This window comes from Balaenoptera physalus (assembly GCF_965194825.1).
Source record: "Balaenoptera physalus genome assembly, chromosome: 2".
In the NCBI taxonomy this organism is placed as follows: Eukaryota; Metazoa; Chordata; class Mammalia; order Artiodactyla; family Balaenopteridae; genus Balaenoptera; species Balaenoptera physalus.
In genome coordinates, this window is record NC_138883.1 from 159,684,069 (window position 1) to 159,701,460 (window position 17,392).

The 17,392-nt window shown below is 49.7% G+C and overlaps 1 long non-coding RNA gene across 1 annotated transcript; it reads left to right on the top strand.

Moving 5' to 3' along the window:
• The first annotated feature begins 3,550 nt into the window (after positions 1–3,550).
• On the top strand, positions 3,551–12,202 carry LOC309655056. The gene is made up of 2 exons (XR_014260588.1): positions 3,551–4,040; positions 4,383–12,202. It is a non-coding gene; the product is annotated as an uncharacterized lncRNA (long non-coding RNA).
• The last annotated feature ends 5,190 nt before the right edge of the window (positions 12,203–17,392 follow it).

The window sequence follows — 17,392 nt, forward strand, 5'->3', positions numbered from 1 at the left end:
ACCACCACAACGTTCAGTGGTTCAACCCCTGTTGCAATGACTCCAAGGTTAAGTGGTTCAATCCATGTCACAATGACTTTGGCTTCCTGGTGACAGAATGGGCTCTCACACATTAAACTGATGTTGTTTTGAAACCAGTGCAGCTGCATTTGAAGTCTGTCTCTACCAAGGAGATTTCAGCAGCCCCCATATATAGGGTATAATACATACACGGTGCTAATCACCGTGCAGGCATTACTGAGAAAGTGGTATAATCACTACTTATAACCTACAACCGGTTGAACTCTGTACTTTCTCGCCCTAGCATTTACATTTTCTGCAAAGGGTGATATTTAAGCCTGAACTATTGCAGAGAACAAGGAAGAATGTGCTTACATGTAGGGCAAGCACCCCATGGGGGAGGGCTAAGCTACCAGATTGAGGACAGCAAGAAATGGAGTTATTAATATCTAAGTCACAACCTAGATGGAACAAGCGATGTTCCCGGGACAGAGCAAAGCTTAGCCCTGCTCTGGTTCCCCCACTCTAGGGGACCCTGGGGGCCAGGGGACAAATCAGAGAGGCAGTGCTCTTCATGGCTACTGACAAAGCACTAAGACTCCTGTAGAGCTAGGTCTACACATCTAGACTCACACATAGATCTATGCATGTAAATTTGTACAATAAATCCTTAAAGAGCCGCCATCACCCCACTATGCTCCATGTACAACTTCCAATTATACCGTGTCCTTCAGCGGCTTCTTCCTTTCAAAGAGCCCTTGGTGTTTCTGTTAACCTTCAACTTTACAGAACTGTCCAACCAGGGAAGGGATGGACGCCCAGTGGGACTTACTTGAGCCCACACCCTTTATAGGCATGACCCCACCTCTAAAGCAAAAATTAAAAGGAAGCTCGCATTTCACCTGGAGGGAGATCGCTGGGGATGCCATTCCCTTGTCAATTCATCAGACATTTCTGAATTCCTACTCTGCCAGGCCACACAAGGAAGGCCTTCTGGAGGAGCAAATCCTTGAGCTGAGTCTCCAAAGGTAAATTGGATCAGGTAGATATTAGAAGGATGGGTTGGGCGTAATAGGTGGATGGCATTCAGAGGGGACCACACGAGCAAAGGCATAGAAGGGGCAAAACTATGAGCAACTATGGTATAAATTGCAAAAAGTGGGGAGGCATGGTCAGGGAAGACCTCACCCATATCGTGCAGGCAGTGGGAGGTGTTAGGGTGAGATGTGCACAGCAAGTGGATGACACTAGGGCCAACGGAAAAGACAGACTTGCAGGATCGGCACAGGTGGAAGGCTGTTGCTACAGCTCACGCTCCAGGGAGGACTTGTAAAGTGTAGGTTTTAGGCTGATCCATCAATGCTATAGACTGGAAGGGACAGTGGCCTAGGGAGATTAAAAGGCTCTTTGGGGGTGAGAGAGGACCCATACAGAGCCAGGAGCCAGGTGGGTTGATGACCTCATCTCTGGGCCCCAAGACGAACACAGGGTGAGAAGCCATCTGACAGTGCTACAGACAACAGCTGGCCGACTCCAACCTCCATGATATCTATTCAAGTTTTTGAAAATCAAATTTGCTAAAGGTGTTTCAAAGGAGAAAGGATCCACCTCTGTGTGTGCCCAGAACAGCACTGAAATGGACTCAATGAAAGGGACTCAAATGGACATGCGTATACCATGTTCATAGCAGCATTAGTCACAATAGCCTAGGGTGGGAACAACCCAAGTGTCCACTGATGGATGAAGGGATAAAAACAATGTGGTACATATACATTCAATGGAATATTATTCAACCTCAAAAAGGAAGGAAATTCTGACACTTGCTACAACATGGATGAACCTTGAGGACACTATGCTAAGTGAAATAAACCAGTCACAAAAGGACATATCAGGACTTCCCTGGTGGTGCAGTGGTTAAGAATCCGCCTGCCAATGCAGGGGACACAGGTTCGTGTCCTGGTCCAGGAAGATCCCACATGCCGCGGAGCAACTAAGCCCGTGCGCCACAACTACTGAGCCTGTGCTCTAGATCCCACGAGCCACAACTACTGAGCCCACGAGGCACAACTACTGAGCCCACGTGCCACAACTATTGAAGCCTGCAAGCCTAGAGCCCGTGCTCCGCAACAAGAGAAGCCACTGCAATGAGAAGCCCGCACACTGCAACTGGAGAAAGCCCGCGCACAGCAACAAAGACCCAACTCAGCCAAAAATTAATTAATTAATTAATTTTTTTTAAAAAAAGGTTAAAATGGTAAATTTCACATTATGCACATTTTTACCACATTTTTTCCAAAAGAGAGAAAGGAAAAGTGAATTTATATTCATGGAGCACCTAGTGTATAATAGCACCACCCTAACTGATGTGCTTCAATTTATTTAATCCCACACAAACCCACCCAGGCTCTGTGCAAGGCACCAAGCAGCCGCACCTGGTCAGGTGTCCAGAGACCGCCCTCTATTCTGGACTTTGGGCCTTTCTGGGAGGAGTGCACCCACCATTGTGTAAGCCCCTGTCCCCAGGGCAATGGTCAAAAAACTGCCCCAACCTGCCAGAGTTTTAGGAGAAGGGGTCCCACATTTAGCTACCAGCTCTTTGTCCACTGACCAGGAAGAGATCTGGGCTCAGCCTCCCAGACCCTGGCCTGCCCCTGCCTCCCAGCCCAGATATGTCTGGGCTTATAAAGAAAGGGGTCCCACATCCCAGGAATCAGAGTTCTGTGTGACTTGGGTCACATGCACGTCAGAGATGAGGAAAGATGCACAGCTCCACAAGCTGGGCAGTCTGCTGGTTAAGGACCTCCTGTGCCCCTGACAGCCTTGGTGGAACATGAAAGACAGTTAAGATAGAGACTTGGGATCCTTCTCAACACAGCATCCTGGGGTCAGAGTTGGCTCACAAGGTGAAACCGCCCCACCATCCTGGCCTGGCCTGGCCTTGGCTTATGTTTTGACTTCCCCCAAAACGGCTGCCAGGGCTCCATGCTCTGTCCCGTGCCCAACCCAGGCAACTGAGGTGCTCTCCCCAGCCTGCTTCTTGGAGAACGCACAGAGCAGTTACAGCGCGACCTCCTAAAAAGGCACAAAGCTGCAAAATCCCATCTGCCCGCGTCCTGTCTCCACTTTGCAGAGCCGGCTCCCGAGGGTGCATCTCCCCTCCTCTCTGTCCCACAACACTGAGCCAAGTGAAACAGCAACTTTCCCATCAGGCTCCTTTCAGAACCTCTGCCTCCCATCATGGAGGCCTGAGCTGGTCTGTTTCAAAGCTTCTTTCTGTCTTTGTTAGTGGAGTAACATCGATTTCAGCCTCTTGCTCTGCCCAGCTCCAGCGTGAGGGGAACAGACGGGGCACCTGGCATGAGAGATGCTGTTCTGTGCCCTGCAGGCTCCCCCCTCCCCCTGCAATTTCACACACACACACACACACACACACACACACACACACACACACACGTTTGGAACAAGAAGGGAAAGAGTCTGCCTTTTAGATCCCAGGCCTGCTCGATCACGGAGATAAGCGTACCTTTGCTGGCCACTGGCTTCACCCCAGAACGCACGGCCACCTCAGGGTGGCCGGGGAGGGCTGGGCTGAGAGGCACTGGGACAGCCCTGCCCTGGCCGCTTGCACAAGCAGCTTTCAAACCAGATCAGCAGGCCGAGAGTTCTTTGTTCTTTCTGGCACCTGTTTAACTCGTGTTAAACCAGGGCTCTGGCGGCTCCCTCTAGGACGGGAGAGGAGAAGGCTGCATTTCATTTAAGTGAGCCGCTGCCTCACACCTTAAAATCACAACTAGCCTGATGAGTCACCACTTCCTCCCTGCCAAGTCACCAGAACTCTGGGGCTCCCGCTGTCATCAGAGAACTCCAGGCTGAGGGGGACCCTGGGGCCAGGGCTGGAGGAGACCCCTCTCTGTGCCCCCCTACTTCCAGGCAGGACCCGCCTATGAGCCTTCAAGGCAGCAAGGACTCATGTTCAAGGCTGACTTCTTGGGAATCCAGGGAAGGCGCTTGCACCAGCACCTAGGATGGGGCTGTGAACAGTAGGTGTTTCATTTGTTTTGGGCGCGAAGGGGCAGCTCAACCAGCTCTCACTCCACCAGCTGCTTTAACAAGCGCCACAAACGGTGATTACCTTTTGCCAGTTGGACCAGTTGAGGAAACGGATGGCTTCCCCTGGAGCTGGGGTGCCTGCCAGCCCCAAGGTTCTTGGGACTATCCCTGAATGTCTTGGTCTGGCTTCTAAAGCGCTTGACTTGTTATGTGAGTCACAGCCCAATTAAAGTAAAAGTGGAGGAGGAAAAAAAAAAATGAAGGAAAAGACGGGATAACTACATAGAGGATATAAGACAAGTAAGCATTTATGTTACTTTTATGTTTTACAGGATGCCTTCCTGTAAAAAATGCCAACCCAGAATCTCAACCTACGATACTTCAATTGTCTAGCACAGAGGCAACTGTAATCATTACAGAATGATAATTATTTTATTTTGCCACCCCCCACCAAATCCATCAGAAGTTTCCTTTTGGTCACTAGTGAATTTTCAACATTACTAAATTGTCAGAAATCTGATTTACATACAACTGTTTCAGACCCCCTATATTGTATAAAAAACAAGATATTCTTGGAATCTGAAGGTAGCTAAGCTTGGAAAACACCAAATGCTTTTGTAATTCTAGATGATAATAAGTGCTCATTTGGCATGAGAGAACATGAAATATAAACATCAGCTCATCAAACGACTTCAAATGTCTTAAAAAGGAAAGAAAACAATGCATTCCAGGAGCGAAACGTGGTAACAAACCCGACTCAGAGAAGAAGTCCTTAGTCATTAGGCAGCTCCATAGAGCATGAAGCCAATGGTGGCTATGCTCCCAGGTTCCTCCTCGTTTGTAACTGGACAGGTTGGGGAGGCAAGGCTGGGTTCCTCCACAGTCCCCAGAGCTCACCACGGCTCACCAGTGCATTGATCTTATTTTTCAAGCAAGGTTAGCTTTGGCACAGGTCTGGGAAGAAGTACGTAGGGTCCTGGTGGACTTCTGTACCCCGTGGCCCTCTCTCCCACATCTGGCCCAAAGCTGGACCAGCCCACAGACAAACTGTAAAAGTAGACAAAGGAATCTTCAGCTTCCTCCACCTGCCCACCCTAGTGTCCACCTCACTCCTTTCCTTCTTCTTGCAGGTCCCAGCCCAGCCCTACGTTCTCCTAAACCTTAGGTTTTAAGGGAAAATGTGATGGTCTTTCATCAAGATGTCAATGGCTGATCTCTGGCAGCTGAGCTATTGCCTCTCTGAGCAGCATCTGTGTTCTTGCTGGGTAATTTAATTGTCAATATGACTCGGCCAAGGGATGCCCAAGTAGCTGGTAAAATATTATTTCTGGGCGTGCCTATGAGGATGTTTTCGGAAGACATTAGCATTTGAATTGGTAGAGTGAGTAAAGATTTCCCTCTCTGATGTGTGTGGGCATCATCCAATCCATGGAGAGCCTGAATAGAACGAAAAGGCAGAGGAAAGAGGAACTCGCTCCGTCTGCTTGAGCTGGGACGTCCACCTTCTCCTGCCTTTAGATATTAGCACTCCCTCAGACCTGGACCAGGACTTACCCACTAGCCCCTGGTTCTCAGGCCTTCAGGTTTGGACTGGATCTACACTACTGGCTTTCCTGGGCCTCCAGCTTACAGAGGGCAGATTGTGGGACTTCTCAGCCTCCAAAATTGCATGAGCCAATCCCTCACAATAAATCTCTTTTGTATATCTGTCTATCTATATATATCCTATTTGTCCTGTTTCTCTGGAGAAGCCTGACTTAATACAGAGAGGAATATGGTCTAACTGGAATTTCAGATGTCAGAAGGAACAGGAGATATGGGGGAAGGTGAGGGGTAGGGAGGAACATCACGGAGAAGCTCTGAAGTCACGCTGAGGAGGTGTCACCAACGCGAGCCACACACAGGACCAGGCCAGGTACTAAGGGGTAGACCAGTTGTTCAGGAGAAACCAGCTTTGATAGGCTACTTAACCAGGGGACAAGGGTGACCCAGCTGCTGCCAGCTCTATCTGGTGTGGCCTCAGTAGTGCTCCATGCTGGGGGACGGGGGCTCTGTCTCCCAGAGGAGAAGATCTTCTCTACAAAGGGGCTTCATACACAGGGTTGAGGGAAGTATCTGGATATAGAAAATGGCATCAGCAGTCAGACTGGCCCCAGGTGTGTCCCTTCCTTGTCACCCCAGGAGAAACTCAGGTATTCTGGGCTTGTGCCATTTAAACACACAGGAGGGATGGCTCGTTGGTGACCTCACTACCGTCATCGCCCAGAAAACCAGTTACACCTGCTCACGGCCCACAGCCTGCTGACGCTGGGCTTGGATGCCAGGCCCAGGAAAAGCCTCAGTGAAACCCAGTTTCTGGGCAGAAAATCCTCCCTTTACAGCCACATCAAGGGCTTAGAACTATTTCTTCTTGGGTGGGGAAAGAATAAGGCTTTCTGTGCTCATTGAGAAATAGGTGAGCCATGAGTCCCAATTGGTGTGAACTGTCTCCTTCACATGCTTCTCGAGCACCACCCACACGGTCCTGGGTAAAGCTGTGGGTCCCACAAGTCAGCACTCTGGAGCCTGCACACGAGGTTGGTCCACCTTAAGGCGAGGGGGCCAGCCTTTCCTCATCGGGCGGCCTTGGCTTCCAGCTGCCCTGGGGCTGGGGAGGCTGCATAGCATCCTGGGCAGAAGGGCAGCTAAGCACAGCTAAGGGCTGGCTGTCAGCAGCCAACACGGCCTATTAGAGGGGGTCTGGGGATCCACCTGTGTCTATTACAGCCGGAAGCGCGGATTCCAATCTACTTGTGTTCCTTTGATGAGGTTTTTTCCAGACTGGTTTCTTCGTCCATCATCTTTATGGCTGTTTATTTATTCCTGCCTTTGCTTTCTTGATTATTTTTGCACGTCTGCTGTTCCAGGCTTCCGTTTCTCTCTCTTAGAGTGTGGTTGAATTCCCTGTGACTTACTTCATTCCTTATCGGATCGCTTATGTCTCCCCTTCTGAGCTATAGTTTTGACGGGGGTTTTGCAGTCATAGCCACTTTCTGTATCTGGTCACTTGGCAGGGAAGAGACAGAGGAGAGTTTCTGTGGGGTTCCGAGCAGCCTTTGCTGGCAAAGCTGCACCTAGCTTTCTCTTCTGAGATGGTGTGAAATGTCCTAGATTCCACACTACCTCATTAGGAGTATTTCTAACTGCTGTATGGGTCCCTCGGGTCTTAGGGTCAGTCCTCCAAATTTTCTGGAGTTCTGGAAAGGGGCTAAGATCCTGAGAGCCTGGGGGTGGAGGGGCGGGGTAAGAGTTTTTATTCTCATGCAGTTTCCCTATCAATATTGTCAAGCTGTTTCACTCACTAGAGAATGTTCCTGATTTTATTGATTAATCTTCCTTTTTATATTTTGCTTTCGGGGGATGTTTGCAGGGGGTAAAGCTGGAGTTAGGAGCTACTTAGTATATCATGTTTCTTTCCTCAGGGACCACTTTTCAAAGTTTACAGTACGGGATTGTATTCTTTTCTGTGTCTGAGCACCGACAGTGGGGTTTGGGGCTGGACGTGACCATGTTCTGTTGATCTCAGTAAGTTCTAGGGAGTGAGAGAGTTGTGGTCTGACTTTATTCTTGGGAAATGCAGGTCCATGAAATTACAGACCAGCGTTCCACCGAGCAGGGTGTGGGCAGCAGAGAACAGAACAGGCCCCCAGGCTGTGGTGGCTCTGGGACGGTGGCCCAGGCGTCCTCCCCACAATACCTCTGCCAGCCCTTAGTCCCCACCTGGAGACGGACATCCTCTTGGCCTCAACCAGAGCCAAGAAAACAGGGACCTGCTTTCAACTGAGCTGACATCTGAGAAAAAGAAAGCCTTTCGTTTCTGTTAGGCGCCTCCACCCTCAAAGCTAATCTGTCTACTCCACTGGTAGAGATGGCTTCTGTGGCCGGTACCTCGGCAGGACCTTGTCAAGGATCCACATTCTCCAATCCCTTCGCCTGGTCCTTCTCCAGGTGCACAGGAGTCCGTCTTCCTCCAAAGAGAATCTTTCCCCAAGTTTATAGCTAGCTCTACTAGCCATTTTGGCAGTAGAGGATCGAAATGTGAAAAGTGTCCTCAGGTCAACGGAACAACCATATGCCTGATGGCGAGGGGAGAGTGGTCCCTACATAGACAAAGCCTCCTCTCTGCACCCCGGTGTCCACCATAGCTGACACAAGGACAGGGGTCACCTGGCCACCCCAGCCAGAGAGCTGCCCTCGGGTGGGGATGGGAGAGGCAAGGAGTATGGTAGGGCACTTCCTCAAGAGTTACCAGCTTAAAGGACTTCCCTAGTGGTCCAGTGGTTAAGACTCCATGCTTCCCATGCAGGGGGCACGGGTTCAATTCCTGGTAGGGGAACTAAGATCCCACATGCCGTGGAGCCAAAAAAATAAAAAATTAATTTAAAAAAGTCACCAGCTTACAACTTTACAGTCTTTTAAAACCATTATTTCAAAAATCTGCACCCTCTAACATTTGGCGTCCAGTGGCAAAGCCCTGACTCCCTGCCCTGATTTGGGCTTCACCTTATCCCAGGAAGGCTCCTGGTTGACTCCAAGCCCTTAGGTCAGTTCCAGTCTCTCCCGGCACCAGGTTCCCCCACCCCTGTGGGCCGTGATCACGTATTTCCTTAACTTACACTCACACAGTGTGTGAAGTGGACCTGGGCACAGAGAAAACCAAGGAAGAATTTGCCAAACAGAGAGAAGATCAGGGCACCCAGAGCTAAGTGCTGCCATCATCCTGCAGCCGGAGGAGGCATCTGGCAAGAAGGAGAGCCGCTATTTGGTAAACCCACCCACATGTCTGCCAGAGATGTTAGGAATTCCTCACCTGATTCCTGGCCACAGATGCTCCTGTAACAAGCGATGATTCCCCTACCTGGCAGTGCCATGGAGCGATCTGGCTCTGCCTGTGTGGTTTGTGGGGTCCAGGGTTTGGCACAGAGGGAGAAGGGGGAGGGGGAGGATGCCCACTGTTTTCCAGCACCCCACCTCTGGCTTAACCAATAATAGTTGTTTTCTTTCAAACATCAGAATTCCTGAATTGTAATTACATTTTTTTTGAGAAGGGATCACAGAAATAGAGATGTGAGGAATCTCCACGTTCAAAAGCACAGCCCAGAGCAGACCTATGGGGGCAGGTCCAGCCCTGGGTGACCAGTAAAAAGTGCTCCAATCAGTGTGCACATATGGTCACATCCCTTTTACTTTTACCATTAATACTCAGACCTTGTCTAACTATCAGGAAATCCATTTATCTCCTTCATGGGGCTCTCCCTCTCCCTCCTCACCCCAAGAGGTCCACACCATCTCAGCAGAGAAAAACAACAAGTCTAAAATGTCTTTGCTTCTGGAGGCCACCGAGCACCGCTGCTGGAAACCGTTCCTGCTTGATTCCACCAGCCGTCTCCGTCCACCACCCGGCAAGAGTTGTGCACAAGAGGCGTGGGCTCTTACAGGTGGGGTCAGCCACTTCCTCGGGACTAAATCTAGCCCGGAGAGCCCCAAACGTGAGTCCCCCTGTGTATTGGTTTCCTAGCGCTGCCATAACAAATGACCACAAACTGGGTGGCTTAAAACAACGGAAATTATTCTCTCACAGTTTTGGAGGACGGAAGTGTGAAATCAAGGCGTTGGCAGGTTGGTCTTTCCGGGGTTCTGAGGGTGAACCCTTTCCATGCCTCTCTCCTAGCTTCTGGGGGCTGCCAGCAATCCTTGGCTTGTAGCTGCATGATTCTGATCTCCACCTCCTTCACGTGGCCGTCTCTGTGTTTCACCTCTGCTCTTCTGTCTTCTGTCATTGGATTTATGGCCCACTTGGTTAATCTGGAATGTTTTCATCTCGAAATCCTTAACCTAATTACATCTGCAAAGATACTTTTTCTGAATAAGGTGATATTCACAGGTTCTGCTGGACATATCTTTTAGGGGAGCACCATTCAAACCAGGTGTATTAGTCAGCTCAGGTTGCCGTAACAAATACCAAGGACTTGGTGGCTGAAACAACAGACATTTATGTTCTCACAGTTCTGGAGGCTGGAAGTCCAAGATCAAGGTGTCAGCAAGGTTGGTGTCTCCCGAGGCCTCTCTCCTTGGCTTGCAGATGGCCGCCTTCTTACAGCATCTTTGCGTGGTCCTTCCTCTGTGGGCACATTCCTGGTGTGTCTCTGTGTGTCCACATCGCCTCTTCTTATACGGTCACCTGTCATGTTGGATGAGAGGCCCATCCGCTGCCTTCATTTAACCTTAGTCCCCTCTGTAAAGGCCTTATCTCCAAATGCAGTCACCTTCTGAGGTTCGGGGGGTTAGGGCTTCAACATAGGAATTCTGAGGGGACACAATTCAGCCCATAACAAGGAGGTGGTTTTTAGACACAGACCTTGCTGAAGAAGAGAAAAAGCAAACGTCTGTTCTCTGGTGACTCGCCCCCTGCTCTGGTGCCCCGTCCACCTCAGAGGACGCAGGGCGTGCGGCTCTGTCCCAGGGCTACATGTGCCAGGCCCTGCCCAGCACGTCACTCACATTAATCAGGTACCGGCCTTTCCTTCCCTCTTCAGTATCACCCCCTCTGGTGCATTTGGGCAGGTGAGACAGCAGAAGGAGGTGGGTTGTCCCGTGTGGGGTCCAGAGCCCCCTGTCTGACCACGGCCTCTCCAGCTGGGCATTCCTCCTGCTCTGCTAGGGCCACTCCTCACCCCACTGTCGACCACAACTCAGAGGGACCCGTGGCTGCAGTCCCCGCAGTGCGGGGGGAGGAAAAACCCAGGAGACCCCACCTCTCTTGGTGGCCCCATCCATTACTCCAATCTGTAAAATCTCCATATTGTTAAAAAAGTTCTGTCTGTTGGGGTACTTTTGATGGCAAGTAAGAGACAATCTAACTCAAAGTGGTTTTAACAATAAGAACTTATTGGTTCACATAAATGAAAAGCCCAAATGTGGGGTGGGCTTTAGGCAGGGGTTGATCCAGCAGTTCAACAATGCCACCAAAAACCCATCTTTCTTTCCATTTCTTGTCCCTGTTTGTCTTCCTGGTATCGTTTTCAACCAAGGGCTCTGTCCTCTTTGGTTACAAGATGGTCACGAGCAGCTCCTGGGATAAGCTGCCTCCATCCCATAGAGCAAGAAGAGAATACCTTCCCCCAACTGGATCAGAGATCCTAAACATCCTCCTGATATGGACCACATGCCCATCTCTGAACTAATCAGTGTGCCTGGGGGTAGGGTAGGACTACCTTAGAAAACAAGGACCCATTTCTGGAGCTAGAGGGGGGTGGTAGAATAGCCACCCCACCCAAACCACACACTGCTTTGCAAGAATCGAGCCACAGAGGCAGGCTGACATAGATGATTTGGGATCAGCTTTACCATCCACTGCATCCACAAGTTGGATGTGGATTGTGCTGAAGAGCAGAGAAAACAAAACATATTACAGCCTGTGTTGTAGGTGAAATTGTATGTATGTAAAATACACCTTGGCCTCTGATCCAGGGGGAAAGTCTTTAAGGAATACCCTTGTTGTAGGCAGAATTATGGCCCCCAAAGAGATTCCACGCACTAATTCCTGAGACTATGAATATGCTATCTTGTCCATGAATGTGTTACCATACATGACAAAGGGACTTTGCAGATGTGATCAGTTGACCTTAAAATAGATTATCCTGGATGATCTGGGTGGGCCCAATATAATCACATAAGCCCTTAAGATCAGGGGCAGAAGAGGAAGTCACAGAAATGCAAAGCACAAGAATGAGTCAATGCACTCATTGACTCAACCCACTCCAGAGAGGCCCTGGAGTGACAGTAAACGCAGAACAGGGACATCTGTCCTATAGTTGCAGGGAACCAAATTCTGCCAACAATCTGAGTAAGCCTGGAAGTGGATTCACCCCCAGAGCCTCCAGATAACAGTCTTGATTCCAGCCTATGAGCCCCTAAGCAGAGGGTCCCACTGAGCCTGCCTGACTTCTGACCTGCAGAATTATGACTGGGTGTCACTACTTTTGTGGTCATTTGTCATACAGCAAGAAAAAACAATGAATACAGTGAGGTAGGTAATCGTATTGGTCAGAGTTCTCCAGAGAAACACAACCAATAGGTGATAGATAGACAGACAGATAGATAGACAGACAGACAGATATTATGAGGGATTGGCTCAAGTGATGATGGGGGCTGAGAAGTCCTACCACCTGCTCTCTGCAAGCTGGAGACCCAGGAACGCCCGTGGTGTGGTTCCAGTTCAAACCCGAAGACCCGAGAATCAGGGGACAGACGGTGTAAGTCCTAGTCCAAGTCCAAAGGCCCAAGAACCAGGAGCACCGATGTCCCAGGGCAGGAGCAGGTGGCCAGCCTAGCTCAAGCAGGGAGAGTGAACTCGCCTGTCCTCTGCCTGCTTATTCCGTTCAGGTCTCAGCAGCTCGAGTGAGGCCCACCTGCATGGGTGAAGGCGATCTTCTCTACTCAGTCTACCTATTCAAGTGCTAATCTTTTCCCCAAGCACCCTTACAAACACACCAGAAACAAAGTTTTACCAACTCTCTGGTCAACTGTTGGCCCAGTCAACGGTGACACATAAAATTAACCATCACAGAATGATTATTTCTCTGTTTTACAAATGAAGAAACCAAGGCACAGAGAAGTTAAGTGACTTGCAAAAGGTGGCACAACTAGGAGGTGATGGTACTGGCCCCTTGAAGCCAGGCAGGCTCCAGACCCTGTGCTTGTAACCATTATGCCATCCTGGTATAACCATTATACCTTTGAGGCGAGAAGTCATCAGGCAGCGGATTTCTAAAACAGGTTTTCAGAGCACACCTTGCAGATCTCACGTGCTGACACTGGATGTTACATTCGAAGGAGAGGCTCCATCTTCATTTCCAGAACTGACAGCCTCTGAGGTCTCTGGGATAGACTTTCCCCTTGTTGCCTTATAGCACATGTGGCTTGCAGAAATGAGTTAAATCAGATTTTGCCATCTGAAGCAGGAAGAGGATTATAATAGTAACCAGTATCCACTCTGCCCTCTCTACATACCAGGTACCCTGCCTTTTGCAAACATTGTTTCCTTCGATCCAGTCAGGGGCCCTCTGGGATGGACAAGGAAGTTTCTCAATGCAGATGTGCGTAAACTCAGCCTCAGAGAGGCCCAGGGATCAACCAGTCAATAAGCAGGAGAGCTGGGCCCCAAAGTCCCAAACCCAAGTCACACCATCCACCCACCAGTAAGAGAGGATGATGGCCATCAAAGTGGGCTTGGCAGCCTCCAGATGTGACAAGGGTGGAAAATTAAAGAGGGTGTGTGGCGACTTGTGAGTGGGGCCTGGCCCTGCAGTAGGGACTTAGGAAAAGCTAGATACAAAAGAAAGTCATTTCTTTGCAGCTTGAGGTGGTAGGTACAACACCGTTATAAGCCCTCAGTAAGCGAAGTGCTGAGTTCATGGTATGAAATCTGGGAGGGGTTTATGGGAAGAGGGGGCACATCACACTTATCCCAGGGGGCTGTGAAAACACAGAGTCCTGAACTCCACCCCAGTTCTATCAAATTAGAATCTGTGGGGCTGTCACTAGCACTTCCATTTTTTTGTTTTTTTTCTTTTCTTTTTGGCCACACCAAACAGCATGCGGATCTTAGTTCCCCGACCGAGGACCGAACCCACATCCCCTGCATTGGAAGCTGCATTGGAAGCACAGAATCTTAAACACTGGACTGCCAGGGAAGTCCTGGCAATCCAATTTTTAATAAGCCCCCAGGAAAGCCATAGGTACACTGAAGTTTAAGACACTCGCTGTTGGGCTTCCCTGGTGGCGCAGTGGTTAAGAATCCGCCTGCCAATGCAGGGGACACAGGCTCGAGCCCTGGGTCCGGGAAGATCCCACATGCCGCGGAACATCTAAGCCCATGCGCCCCAACTACTGCGCCTGTGCTCTAGAGCCTGCGAGCCACAACTACTGAGCCCGCACGCCTAGAGCCCATGCTCCGCAACAAGAGAAGCCACCACAGCAAGAAGCCTGCACACCGCAACGAAGAGTAGCCCCCACTCGCTGCAACTAGAGAAAGCCCACGTGCAGCAACAAAGACCCAACTCAGCCAAAAATAAATAAATAAATAAATTAGTTAATTAAGTAAAAAAAAAACCTTACTGGCTGTTATGGGTTGAATTGTATCTCCTGTAAATTCATATGTTGGAGTCCCAACTCCCAGTACCTCAGAATGGGACCTTTCTTGGAGATAAGGTCTTCAAAGAGGTAATCAAGTCAAAATGAGGTCATTAGGGTGGGCCCTAGTCCTATGTGACTGGTGGCCTTATAAGAAGGGGAAATGTGGACACAGACACGCACATGGAAAATAATATGAAGAGACACAGAGAAGACGGCCTCGGACAAGCTAAGAAGAGAGCCTGGAAAAGACACTTCCTTCACCGCCCCCAGAAGGAACCAACCCTGCCGGTACCTTGAGCTCAGATTTGCAGGCTCCAGAACCATGAAACCATAGCTGTCTGTTGTGTAAGCCACAGAGTGTGTGGTACTTTGTGACAGAGGCCCTAGTAAACGAACACACCGGCCCCACGGAGAAAGGGACCTTTGCAGGACGTGTATCTGCCGTGGGCCTGGGGCAGGGTGGGTGTGGGCACCCAGAATGTTCCCAGCCACAGCTCAAAGATAAGACTAGTGCTCTACTTCCCTCTAAGCAGGGAGAAAGCTTTTCACACCAAGTTCTTGCAGTGAAGAAATCTGAGAGCAGCAGCAAAGCCAGTGTCTGTTTTCTGGGACAGGGAGGAAGGATGGACCGAAGCATCTGACTCCGAGGAGCAGAAACAAGTGGAGGGGCGGCGGGGGCGGGGGAGAGAGAGATTGCAAGCGGAAAAAGAGAGAAACGGGGACCCTGGGAGATCATAGTTTTCATTCCTTATTTGTTCTTAACTTCTAGGCTGGTGCTACGGAGGGCGTCTTCTTTTCTGACCTGCAGGAGTTCGAAAATAGGACTGGGTTGGCATTCTGAGCGCGTCACTTACTTTGTAAAATAAATGCTCCTCTGAAAGTCTCCTGCTGGGTTCTCCCGGATTCTGGGTCACTGTTCCCACCCCAGGGTCTCCCAGAATGGGGGCTGGGCTGGCAGGAAGAGATGCCAGTCTCTCCTGGGCAGCCCTCTGGCCTGTCCAGTGTCCATCAGAGCCCTTTGTCCCCAGTAGAGCCCTTTAGGCTTCATGTCCCTGGAAATCCTGCCTTTGAAAGAAGAAAGCACGGGGGATGAGGACACCCCTTCCAGGTTGCCCTCCGGACTCACAGCAAGGCCCCGCATGCCCCAGAGCGCTTGGCAAATAGCAGCTCTTCGATAAATGATAAAAGCACAGTGAGGCCCCAGTGACTACAGAACATCCTGATTGGGTCACCTCAGGCCTTAGGATGGTCACCATGCTGCATTTTTCTATCTCACCCTCCACAGTACTGAACGATTTCCCTCCTAGCCTCAAAGTTCCCCTGTTTAATATGAGCTCGACTCCCTTCTCTCTCTACCCTAAGAAAATGAGGCACACTCCCAAGAAATCACAGCACACCGCGGCTGGAAGGGATCTCCAGAATCACGTTGTCCACCCCTGAATTTATTGGCAAGAAAGACAAGGCTCAGCGAAGTCAGGGCACCGTCTCTCTGCCAATTACTGACTGGTGGCAACCGCAGCCCGAGCCTCCCGAACCCCTGCTAGGGATCCTTCTGTAAAACCAAAGCCAAGTGCTGATCCCACAACACACGGGAGGGTGGAAAGCGGTGTAGAGGGAGGAGTTCCCTGATTTGAGATCTGATTTGTTTTCAAAACAAGGCCGAGATGCCCAGCCCTTTCCTACTCAAGACATTTGCATAAACCGCACTTCTGTCTGAAAGTCTTCGCACCCAGACGGCTTCCTCCTGGTCCACAGCCTTTTCTTCTTCAGGTCTTATCTTGAACGTCATTTCCCCAGAAAAGGAGCTCCAGGATTCCCCAGACTGATTAGGACCTAGAGATAAGCACTCTCACAACAGCGGGCTGTTCTCCTTTATAGTGCTTATCGATCATCACAATTGCATTCTCAGTGGAGAGGTAGTTATTTCCTGTCTAGCTGCTACTGGCATATAAGCTTCATATCAACCTTCTCACCCCCAGGTTTCCAGCACCTCCTACGACATCATACACACAGTGGGTGGTAGAGAGGTATGTACTGACTCAATGGCTGATTTAGCAAATTAAGGACACTGATAAGTTCTGCAATAAAGCAGCCTATATAACTTTGCTTTCCACTTAGCATTTTCCAGACCTAGTGGAGCCTGGAACCCTCTTCTTGAGAAATGGCCCTCTGAGGAGCTAGACTACCCAGATAACAAGGGCACACCTGGGGAGAAAACTGTGCCATGCTGCTGCACACAGACTGCCCCAAGTTTAGAAGGTTCTGATGCCTCCTGTACCCCTGCCCCAGAGAGAACAGAACATGGTTTCTTTATGAGAGATAAAAAGAAATTTGACTCACGGTCCCTTCTGCCATCAGAGAAATAAATATATTGCCATCATCCCCAAGTCTTCATTCGCAGGTCAGATAGATCTTCAGAATCTAGGACTCTTGAAAATCAGAAGCACCATCATTTGGTTTCTACAGTAGTGAAGGTGCCTCTTCCAAAGAAGCAGAAAATTATTCCGAAGAAAGTGAAATCAGCATCCACTGTGAATTCTCATCCAGGGCAGGGCCTGACTCTCAATCAAGGTGGAGGAGAAAGGCAGATATTCCAGTCTGAAGCTTACTTTTGTGTATCAACTTGACAGGACCAAGGGATGCACAGATATCTGGTTATTTCTGGGTGTGTCTGTGAGGGTGTTTCTGGAAGAGATTAGCATTTGAATTGGTGGCCTGAGTAAAGAATATCCCCCCTCCCCAGTGCAGTGGGCTTCATCCAATCCATTGAAGTCCTGAATAGAACAAAAAGGCAAGGGCAAATTCACACTCTGCCCGACTGAATTGGGATAACAGTCTTCTCCTGCCCTTGGACATCAACACTCCTGGTTCTATCTCTGAGCCTTCAGACTTAGACAGGAACAACCATCGGTTTTCCTGGGTCTCCAGCTTGAAGACAGCAAATTGTGGGACTTCTCGTCCTCTGTAATTGCATAAGCCAATCCCACATAATAAACCTTTTGATAGATAGGTAGATAGATAGATAGATAGATAGATCCTATTGGTTCTGTTTCTCTGGAGAACCCTGACTAATACACCAAGTGGTAACTATTGCTTGAGGAATCCAAGTACCCACTAAGGGACAACATCAAGGGTAACAGACCCTCTTGCCTGGGAAGATTCAGTT